We start from the raw sequence: 11,425 nt of genomic DNA on the forward strand, positions 1-11,425 counted from the left end.
ATTTAATTCAATTTGGTACAAAAATTGATATGCTAATTGCAAAATAAATTAATCAATCCTTTTATTTATAAATTATAATTAAACAAAACTAAACTTATTTTAGAATTAATGTAAGGCTTAATAAATACCATTTGCCCCGCTGAAGAAATAAGTAGCATTAGCATTAGCATTAGCAGAGGCATATGATGCAAGAAAGCAAGCTTATTCAGCATCAGCCAAAAAAAAAAAAAAAAACCCACTCCCATTTCACCCCTCCGTTCGTTCGAAATACCTGTCCAGTTGAGCTTTAAATTTGTTTAGGCTATCAACTTCAACAACAAGTGATGGAAGTCGGTTCCACCAACCAACCACCCGCTGGCCAAAAGGCAAATTTCCGCACATCTATCCGACATCCGTCCTTCCTCAATTTGAATTTATGCCCTCTGAGGTGATTATTCTGAGAAAGATGAAGAATCCCATTGTCATTGAGCATGCTCAAACCATTCAAAGCCTTATACACCTCTATCAGATCACCTCGCCGGTGCCTAGTCTCCAAACTCTGTAATTTGCAAAACTTAAGCCTTTCTTCGTAAGAGCAACCCTTTGTTCCATTTACTAATCTTGTTGCCCTTCTCTGTACCCGTTCCAGCAGCTCTACATCCTTCTTGAAATGAGGCCTCCAGACCTGTATACAGTACTCAAGATGTGGCCTTACCATTGCCTTATACAAGGGAATAATCACCTCCTTATCCCTGCTAGAAAAATTCCTGTATATCATTGACAAGACACCATGAGCTACTCTTGCAGCTCGTCTGCACTGCTCAGAGAACTTCATATCTGCCTGCACAATTACCCCCAGGTCTTTTTCATTCTCCACCACTGTCAGTGTAGTACCGCAGAGTTGATACGTTGCTCTGGGGTTACTGTTTCCCATATGCAGCACTTTACATTTGTCGATGTTAAACCTCATTTGCCACCTCTCAGCCCATCTGTTCAACCTTTCCAGATCCTGTTGCAGCAGCATAGCGTCAGTATTGTCCTTAACGACCCTGCCAACCTTTGTATCATCTGCAAACTTGGACATTAAACTTGATATCCCATCATCAATATCATTCATAAACACCGAAAACAACAACGGACCCAACACTGAACCTTGAGGAACTCCACTAATAACATTAGTCCACGTTGAGCAGTGTCCATTGATTACCACTCTCTATCTTCTGCCACTCAACCATCCCCTTATCCATAGCAGCAATTTGCCTCCAATGCCACACTGCTCCAATTTGTGCAGCAGTCTTCCATGTGCAACAGTATCAAAAGCCTTTCTAAGATCCAAATATATAATATCAAAGTTATTCCCTGCATCCAGTTCTTTTGTGACTACATCATAGTATCCAATCAAATTGGTCAGGCAAGACCTGCCCTTAACAAAACCATGCTGCGTCTGAGCTATAACTGAATTCTTGTCTAGATGATCCTGCAGTGCTTCTTTAACCAGTGCCTCCATTAATTTACCTGGAACAGAAGTTAAACTAACAGGTCTATAATTACTTGTGTCAGCCTTTGATCCTCCTTTGTGAATTGGGGTTACATTTGCACATCTCCAGTCTATGGGTACCTCCCCTGAGTCCAAAGAAGCTCTCATAATTATGGCTAGGGGTTTGCATACTTCCTTTGCTGCCTCCTTTAATATAACTGGATAGATCCCATCCACCCCAGGTGCCTTTTTTATGTTTATCCTCAACAATCTCTCCTCCACTTTCCTCTCAGTTATTACAAAATCATCCAGCTCACTGCCAATGTTTACTTTACCTACATCATTCTCCTTCCTGAATAACTCCTCGTGCGTGAATGTAGATGCAAAATACTCGTTTAGATTGTTAGCCACCTGAGCAGGATCCTCAACTGTTGAACCATCAATATCCAGTGGACCAATCTGATTCATCCCTTTCCTTTTCGAGTTCAAGTATGTAAAGAACTCTTTTCTGTTTTTCTTTGCATCCTTTGCCAAGGATTTTTCATAGTCTGCCTTTGCCTGCCTAATCTCCTTTGTGACTTGGTTACAGACCAACTTATATCTATCATAGGCTTCCATATCACCCATTAATTTGTATGTATCCCATGCATTTTTCTTCTCTGCCACATGTCTCATTAGTTCATCTGACAACCATTTAGGCCTAAACCTTGAACAATATTTCTTAGTTGGTATGTAAAGCCTGGTAGCCTCCAAGATTAGTTCCTTGAATGCTTCCCATTTTGAGTTTGCTGTTGGTAACATCATCAGTTGGTCCCACTGTATAGAATTTAAATACTGTCTCAGACCATCATAGTCGCCTTTACGAAAACAAAAACCCTTCCCTTTACCTCTGATGGTAGTTACCTCCTTGAGTAAATCCCACTTCAACACACTGTGATCACTGCCACCTAGTGGTTCATTTATCTGCAGGTTCTTAATGCATGAAGAATCACTACTGATAATCAGATCAAGAGTATTGCTCCCTCTTGTTGCCTCACGAACATGCTGATGTAGAAAACAATCATCCAATAAATCCACAAAAGCCTTGCTAGTGTGCGAGTGACCAACCCACAAATTCCAGTCAATATCTGGGAAATTAAAGTCCCCCATTATAAGACTCTCTGATTTACTGGCCCACTCTATTTCCCTGTACAATATCTTATTATACTCATCAGAGTCATTAGGCCTATAGCACACTCCTACTCTCAATTTTGATTTCCCTATGCTTATGTCACACCAAACTGACTCGACACTGCCCTGTCCATCGATGTCGACTGGCTTCACTTCCTTGGACTTTATGTGTTTCTTAATTAATAGCATAACCCCTCCTCCCCTCCTGTCCTGTCTATCCTTTCTATACACATTGTATTCCCCAAATTCCAGTTCCGCATTACTTATATCTGTGTGACACCACGTCTCTGATATCCCAACAATATCTGCCTTTGATGTTTTGAGTAATACCTCAAATTCATCAAATTTATTTACCAAACTCCTAGCATTGGTGTACACGCAGGTATACATGCACCTGTTTCTATTCTTAGCTACTCTAACACAACCCATGTGTTTACTTGTACCGCAATGACTACCAGCAGTCTCTGAAATATCCTGCATCTTGTTTTTCAGACTTCTGCTCATTTCAATAGAAGCAGTGCAAGTACACGTCATAATGTACACAAAATTAAATAACCACAATTTTATCATTAAATAAGTACAGTTTAATTATTATTTGCTGTGCTGACCGTAAGAACTCTATACGAAGAACGTAATTATGAGGAATGCCTGTATTTGCATTTATTTCCATAAAGCATGCAATGTTTCCTTACCATAAGCATATTTTCATGCTGATTCGCACAGTCTTAACCCCAAATGAATATATTTCTTACATTTTAAAATGTTCGTTCTTCTAGTGCATTAGGGCTTAAAGCCCCAAGCTGCGAAAGAGATTAGACTATGTGTATAGTTACATCTCACAATGTGAGATGTAACTTAAATGATGCCGCTATTGCAAATTTTCTAATTTATATTTAGCTGTGTATAAATGATGCAATTACACTAAAATACACATAGTCTAATGTTCGCTCCTATATTTCAAATTTACACTCTTTTCATATGACATTAACCGCTGCAACATATGAATTTCAGAATGATTTTGTTATTTTTGTTTGTTGTTTCATTATATTATATGCGATATATGTTGTAATTCTTTTATTTTTTAAAAAAATTAGTAATAATTATTTAGGTCTTATTTTATTTTTTAATCGAAATATTTTGGGGCGGCAAATTGGATTTGTCTGGGTTTGCCACATAGAGTCGCAGCGGCCCTGACTGCGACCAGTACATGGATCCATGTACTAACCAACCAAATTTGTATGACGAGAAATACAAATATTCACAGCCGTTATATATCTCCTTCCTCCTCCTAATTTCACATGTTTACAACATATTCAGGTAGCAAGCGTTCTCTAGGCATCCTCCATACTCAAACACGCCCATCACATCGGAACGCTTTACAGGTTATTGAACCATCGATCTCTGGTTCAAGTTCGTCGTGTCTTCCAATATGGTTATCGACGCTGCATTTGTGTTTGTTTTCAAAGACATTGTAGACTGCAGCTCTTCCACGAATATTCATGATATACAGCTCTGGTGTACTACAGGTTTTCCTTTAGCTGCTGGAATCGCTCACTGAAGATTCTCTAGGGAATGGTTGTGAAATTATGAAGAAAATACAGTTGTGCCCACGTATCCGCTGATTCAGTTACCCGCGGTTAACCACGGTAAAAAAAAAAAAACGGAAAAACTTAACACGTACTACTCGCGTGTCCAATACGATGCTTCCCTTTTTTTTTTACAATGTTGAATTTAAATCGAATAGCTTCCCTTTTTTTTTTTTTTTTTTTAACGGATGCACCGTTTTCATACTTTTGAATAATTTCAAGTTTTTGTTTAATTTGAGAGCACAGCTCTTGCGTTTGCCCATCATTTTCGTGATTTCCAAACAAAAAAAAAAAAAAAAAAAAAATTCCGACATCCCTGACATAAATAACGAAACAAAATTTATTTGTCCTTTTGCGATAAGACGGAACACAACAATCGATGCGACGCACTAAATCAAACTAAACATTTGGTCCCTTTTTTTGTTTTTTTTGAGCAGTAGGTGTGAAGACAGCGGGGGTTGCAAGATAATAGGTACACTAATCTCCCAATGACGACCTATAACGCAGGTTTTTGTCGCTTATTTAGTGCAAAATATCTGTTTATACCTATTCTAGTTATTACTTGAATTTTATTTCTGGAGGAGTTGGTTTTGATTTTTGGTTGATCTAGTTAATTTTTTTTTTTTTTTTTTTAATTTCGAGTCTTGAAGTGTCCCGGTTAATCCAATCCTGGTAAATTGAGAGTCTGTTGTACTTTATTATTATTTAATGTTGGTAATGTCTTACTGTGTGTTTAATTTATCATAGTGTGCATAGTGTGCATTATATTAGGGTCAGGCGCCACCTGTGGTTTCCCACATCTGCGCCATATGTTCGCTGTGAAGGAATACAGTACTACTGTAAATGCCAGAAAAGTGTTGTGTGTTGTATATGACATATTGCGTTAGGGTCTGTTGTGTGTCCTGGCATTTGGCCGCAGGGCCCCTGGTGGGACTCCACGTTTCCCGCACACACCACTAGGAGGTAGCCAGTCTGCCCATTATTCTCTGGCTTGTCTCCGCCAGGGTCGCCAGAGCTTCCTGGACGGAGACAAAAAAAGAAAAAAAAAAAAAAAAAAAGGTAGAATCGGGTAAGTACAGAGTGTACGCAAGAAAGGAGGGTATAGCTAGAAATATGGAGGATGTAGGCGAAGGTATCCTCCAGGTTATCAATGGAGCAATAAGCGCCATCAGTTGAAAGGGGAACCCAGGAAGGACGATAAATAAGACAGCAAGGGAGCCGTGTGCAAGTTGCCACTGAGGAATCAGGTGGCCCATACGCCAGTTGATCCTATCCAGGTTAAGATCGGTTGGTCAGTTAGGTAAGGATCAGATGTTTGGGTTGTTTCTATTTTGTGTTGGCAATAGGGTGCTCTGTATTGTGAAGAGGGCTTGTGCAAACTTGGTAAACTCATAGTAGTAGTTTTCTTCTAATGAATAAGTGTTCATTTCCTTGAGGGTTATCTTGTATACAAGTAAACAGGATGCTGCGGAGGTCCTCATATTGTTGACAGGTCCTCATAGTGTTGACTAGATGGTTCCAGTCTTCTTTTTCACCACATGCACAGTAGCGGTTGTCAATGATTCCCATGGATGTTAATTTATGGTTTATTGATCCGTGTCCAGTAATGAGGTATGTGGTATAAAGACCAGGAGAAAACCAATTTGGAGATTTAGGAAATACGGCATTCACATACGGTATAAATTTCTTGGTGATTGGGCCCTTGTCGGTAGCAGTCCATATATCCTGCCAGGTCTGAAGTAGTAGGATGGCAATTTTTTTTCTTTTCCTGCCTGATTTCATTCAGGTTATTGATGGAGTGTCCAAGGATAGTTGCTGGTACACCCCTGGATAGACAGCAGTGGAGGCCCCTTCAAATAACCTCCAGATCAAGCGGAAGGACGCCCGCAAGAACCTGAAGGGCTGGGTTGCTAACTGTGCAGCATGCCCTTGTAATAGTAAGAAGGATGGTGCGCTGGATGGTTCCCAGTTTACGTTTGTTGTTGTAAAGAGTTGCCCTGCGAAACCAGACCCCTGATCCATACGTTATGAAGGGAAGGAAGATTGATTTGTACAGAATCTTAAGGGTGCGTCGGTTCAATCCCCAATCACGACGATTCACCCGTGCAATGAGAGCAGTGTAGTTTCTCTTTCGCGTGGAGGTGTGCAAGATGCGGAGAGAAAGTGAGCTTAGGGTCAAGTACTATTCCCAGTAGTTTTAACGTAGAAACTAGCTTGACGGTTTGGCCTTGAAGTTTGATAGTGGGGTTTCTAGTAGGCTGCAGTGATCCCTTCAGGAGAATGGATTGTGTTTTTTAGGGTGAGAGTCTAGTTTGTGTAGGGCTGCCCAGTTCTGAAGGATTTGAAGTGCCTGGTTTCCTCTGGCTTCCAGAGAAGCTCTGCTGTCAGCCTCAATCGAGATGGTCACATCATCTGCAAAGGCTTGTATAGGTACAGGACCTAGGTCCAGTCCAAGGAGCTCATCCAGGACAATGTTCCACAAAAAAGGACCAAGGAACCCTGGGGGCACCTCTGTAGATTGACCTGATAATTCTTCGATATGTTGAGGAGATTGTAATTTTCCTATTTGATAAGTAGTTTTCGATGCAGTTGTATAAATTTAATGGAATATTTGCTTGCCTAAGTCTGCGAAGGATACTTGCCCACCAGAGCCTGTCAAATGCTCCTGCGAAATCTATTGCTATTAGTAGGTAGTATTCGGAGGTAGAAGTTGAGACTGCAGAGATGATCCTTTGCAGTGCGTCTTCTGTGCAACGCCCCGGTCGAAATCCAAACTGGAAGTTGGACTGGAGGCCAGCTTTGGTGTAATGGTCTTGGAGCCGTACTAGGAGTAGTCGTTCAGATAGTTTACTGACCATGGATAAAAGGGCAATGGGTCGATATGACTCTGGTTGTTGGAGCGGTTTAGACGGATTGTTTAATTTATCAATTAAACTTTATTATACGTATGTATGTACAAGAAAATCACGTTATATATAGGTCAGCAGGTGTTCGCTTATATCCGCGGTTTAAGCCATCCACGGTAGATTTTGGAATGCATCCCCAGTGGATATGGGTATCTTACAGTACTGTATTATGGATGTAGGTAGAAAAAGCTTATCATTGGGTATCAGGGATGTGCTGCTGATTTGTTAACGAGGCGCTCGTGCACAAAATGTAGGGATCTATATAAAGCCGTATTTGTATTTCTATAAAATACAAAATACTTTTAAAATCGATACAATGAACATTTATTCAAAAAGAAATATGCTCCGCCATACTTGCTTATTGGCGAGTATGGTGGTGTATAGGGCCGAAAGAAAGATGGAGACAAAAAAGCAGTAATTAGTAAAAATTTGTAAAAAGGATAGGTGGAAGAGGACCAGGGTATGTCTCCCAGGGGCAAAGGTTGATGACGTTGTAGAGCGGATATCATCTTTTAAGGGCACAAAAGGTGATATAGTTGTACACGTTGGCACTAATGATATTAAGAGTAAGAGATGGGCGGAATTACTTAACAAGTACAGGTCACTGATGAAAAAAAGCCTTGAATTAGGGTTGAATTTGAAAGTGTCTGCAATTCTTCCCAGACACGATAGGAGGGAGTATATGATGAGAGCCCAGTCGATCAATTCGGCCCTGGAAAGATTGTGCAGAGCTCAAGGGGTAGAATTTTTTTCAGCCTGGTCTGTACTTGTTAACAGGAGAAACTGCTTCTACAGGGATGGGATACACTTAAATAGAAAGGGTGCAAGAATGTTTGCTGATGCTATCGAGGCAGTGTTAGGAGGGTCGGTAAACTGCTAGATTGGGGGGGGATACAAGGACTAATAGATTAACAGTAGCCACTGGCAGAGGAGAAAGTGATTCTTGCACTGCTTCTATTGGAATGAGCAGCAGCCTGGAAAATAAGATGCAGGATATTTCAGAGACTGCTGGGAATCATTGGGGTACAAGTAAACACATGGGTTGTGTTAGGGTGGCTAAGAGGAAGTGCAGGTGCATGTATACTTGCGTGTACACCAATTCTAGGAGTCTAGTAAATAAATTTGATCAATTTGAGGTATTGCTCAAAACATCAAAGGCAGATATTGTTGGGATTTCAGAGACGTGGTGTCACACAGATATAAGGAATGCAGAACTGGAATTTGGGGAGTACAATGTCTACAGAAAGGATAGACAGGATAGGAAGGGGGGAGGGGTTATGCTATTAGTTAAGAAACACATAAAATCCAAGGAAGTGAAACCAGTCGACATCGCTGGACAGTGCAGTGTCGAGTCAGTTTGGTGTGACATAAGCATTGGGAGATCAAAATTGAGTGTAGGAGTGTGCTATAGGCCTAATGACTCTGATGAGTATAATAAGAGACTGTACAGAGAAATAGAGTGGGCCAGTAAATCAGAGTCTTATTATGGGGGATTTTAATTTCCCAGATATTGACTGGAATTTGGGGGCTTGGTCACTCACACACTAACAAGGCTTTTGTTGATTTATTGAATGATTATTTTCTACATCAGCATGTTCGGGAGGCAACTAGAGGGAGTAATACTCTTGATTTGATTATCAGTAGTGATTCTTCATGCATTAGGAATCTGCAGATAAATGAACCACTAGGTGGCAGTGATCCCAGTGTTCTGAAGTGGGATTTACTCAAAGAGGCAACTACCATTAGGGGTAAAGGGAAGGGGTATTGCTTTCGTAAAGGCGACTACGGTGGACTGAGACAGTATTTAAATTCTATCCAGTGGGATCAACTGATGATGTTACCAACAGCAAATTCAAAATGGGAAGCATTCAAAGAACTTATCTTGGAAGCTACTAGGCTTTACATACCAACTAAGAAATATTGTTCAAGGTTTAGGCCTAAATGGATGCCAGATGAACTAATGAGGCATATGGCAGAGAAGAAAAATGCATGGGATACATACATACAAATTAACACGTGACACAGAAGCCTATGATAGATACAAGTTGATCTGTAACCAAGTTACAAAGGAGGTTAGGCAGGCGAAGGCAGATTACGAGAAATCCTTGGCAAGGGATGCGAAGAAAAACAGCAAAGAGTTCTTTACTTATGTAAACTCTAGAAGGAAGGGGATGAATCAGATTGGTCCACTTGATATCGATCGGTCAACTGTTGATGATCCTGCTCAGATAGCTAACAAACTAAATGAATATTTCGAATCGACATTCACACATGAGGAGTTATTCAGCGAGGGGAATGCCAGAGGTGTATTCAACTCTGGCAGTAAGCTAGAGAATCTTGTAATAACTGAGAGTAAAGTGCAGGAGAAATTGTTGAAGATTAACACAAGAAAGGCACCTGGGGTGGACGGAATCTATCCAGTTATATTAAAGGAGGCAGCAATGGAAGTAAGCAAACCCTTAGCCATAATTATGAGAGCTTCCTTGGACTCAGGGGAGGTACCAATGGACTGGAGATGTGCAAATGTGACCCCAATTCACAAAGGAGGATCAAAGGCTGACACAAGTAATTATAGACCTGTGAGTTTAACTTCTGTTCCCGGAAAAATTAATGGAGGCACTGGTTAAAGAAGCACTGCAGGATCATCTTGACAAGACTTCAGTTATAGCTCAGACACAGCATGGTTTTGTTAAGGGGAAGTCTTGCCTGACCAATTTGATTGGATACTATGATGCAGTCACAAAAGAACTGGATGCAGGGAATAACTTTTATATTATATACTTGGATCTTAGAAAAGCTTTTGATACTGTTGCACATGGAAGACTGCTGCACAAATTGGAGCAGTGTGGGATTGGAGGCAAATTGCTGCTGGATAAAGGGATGGTTGAGGGGGAGAAGACAGAGAGTGGTAATCAACGGACACTGCTCATCGTGGACTAATGTTATTAGTGGAGTCCCTCCGGGTTCAGTATTCGGTCCTTTATTGTTTTCTGTATTTATAAATGATATTGATGATGGTATTTCAAGCTTAATGTCGAAGTTTGCAGACGATACGAAGGTTGGCAGGGTTGTCAAGGACACTACTGACACTATGCTGCTGCAACAGGATCTGGAAAGGTTGAGCAGATGGGCTGAGAGGTGGCAAATGAAGTTTAACATTGACAAATGTAAAGTACTACACATGGGAAACAACAACCCCAGAGCAACGTATCAACTCTGTGGTACTACACTGACAGTGGTTGAGAATGAAAGGGACCTGGGGGTGGTTGTGCAGGCAGATATGAAGTTCTCTGAGCAGTGCAGACGGGCTGCAAGGGTAGCTTATGGTGTATTGTCAATGATATATAAAAAGTTTTCTAGCAGGGATAAGGAGGTGATATTCCCTTGTATAAGGCAATGGTCAGGCCACACCTAGAGTACTGTATACAGGCCTGGAGACCTCATTTCAAGAAGGATGTAGAGCTGCTGGAACGAGTACAGAGAAAGGCAACAAGATTAGTGAATGGAACAAAGGGGTGCTCTTACGAAGAAAGGCTTAAGTTTTGCGAATTACAGTGTCTGGAGACTAGGCAGCAGCGAGGTGATCTGATAGAGGTGTACAAAGCCTTGAATGGTTTGAGCATGCTCAATGCTGATGGGATTCTTCCTCTTGCTCAGAATAATCACCTGAGAGGGCATAAATTCAAATTGAGGAAAGACAGATGTAGGATAGATGTGCGGAAATTTGCCTTTAGCCAGCGGGTGGTTGGTAGGTGGAACAGACTTCCATCCGTTGTCGTGGAAGTTGATAGCCTAAATAAGTTTAAGGCTCGGCTGGACAGGTATTTCGAACGAACAGAGGGGTGAAGTGGAAGTGGTTATTTTTTATTTATTTATTTTACTTTAATTTTTTTGGCTGATGCTGCATAAACTTGCTTTCTTGCTTCCAGTGCCTCTACTAATGCTAATGCTAATTTTGAGGATTTCAAATAACGCTCATCTTCGATTAAAATAATCTGATAAATTTTATCAAACTGATATTTTCAAACATGAAGTTCGAATAGTCCCAAAAAAAGTAAACAAGGAACTCAAGCGAACCCACTCCAGTACAGTCCTGCTGGGAATACGGATTAAACAATTTAATCGCCTAACATTTAGACGTTATTTCTTTTAAAACATCTACATAATAATACAATTATGAACAATTTATGCAAATTGTTCATAATTGTATGAACAATTTATGCAAATCTCATAACTAATATCGGAAAAATATAATAATTGCAATCTAATAATCAACCTTTCCGAAAAGGATTTGAGCTGTAGCATAC

This window comes from Mastigoproctus giganteus, chromosome 9, assembly GCF_048544385.1.
Source record: "Mastigoproctus giganteus isolate SK-2022 chromosome 9, ASM4854438v1, whole genome shotgun sequence".
NCBI lineage: Eukaryota > Metazoa > Arthropoda > Arachnida > Uropygi > Thelyphonidae > Mastigoproctus > Mastigoproctus giganteus.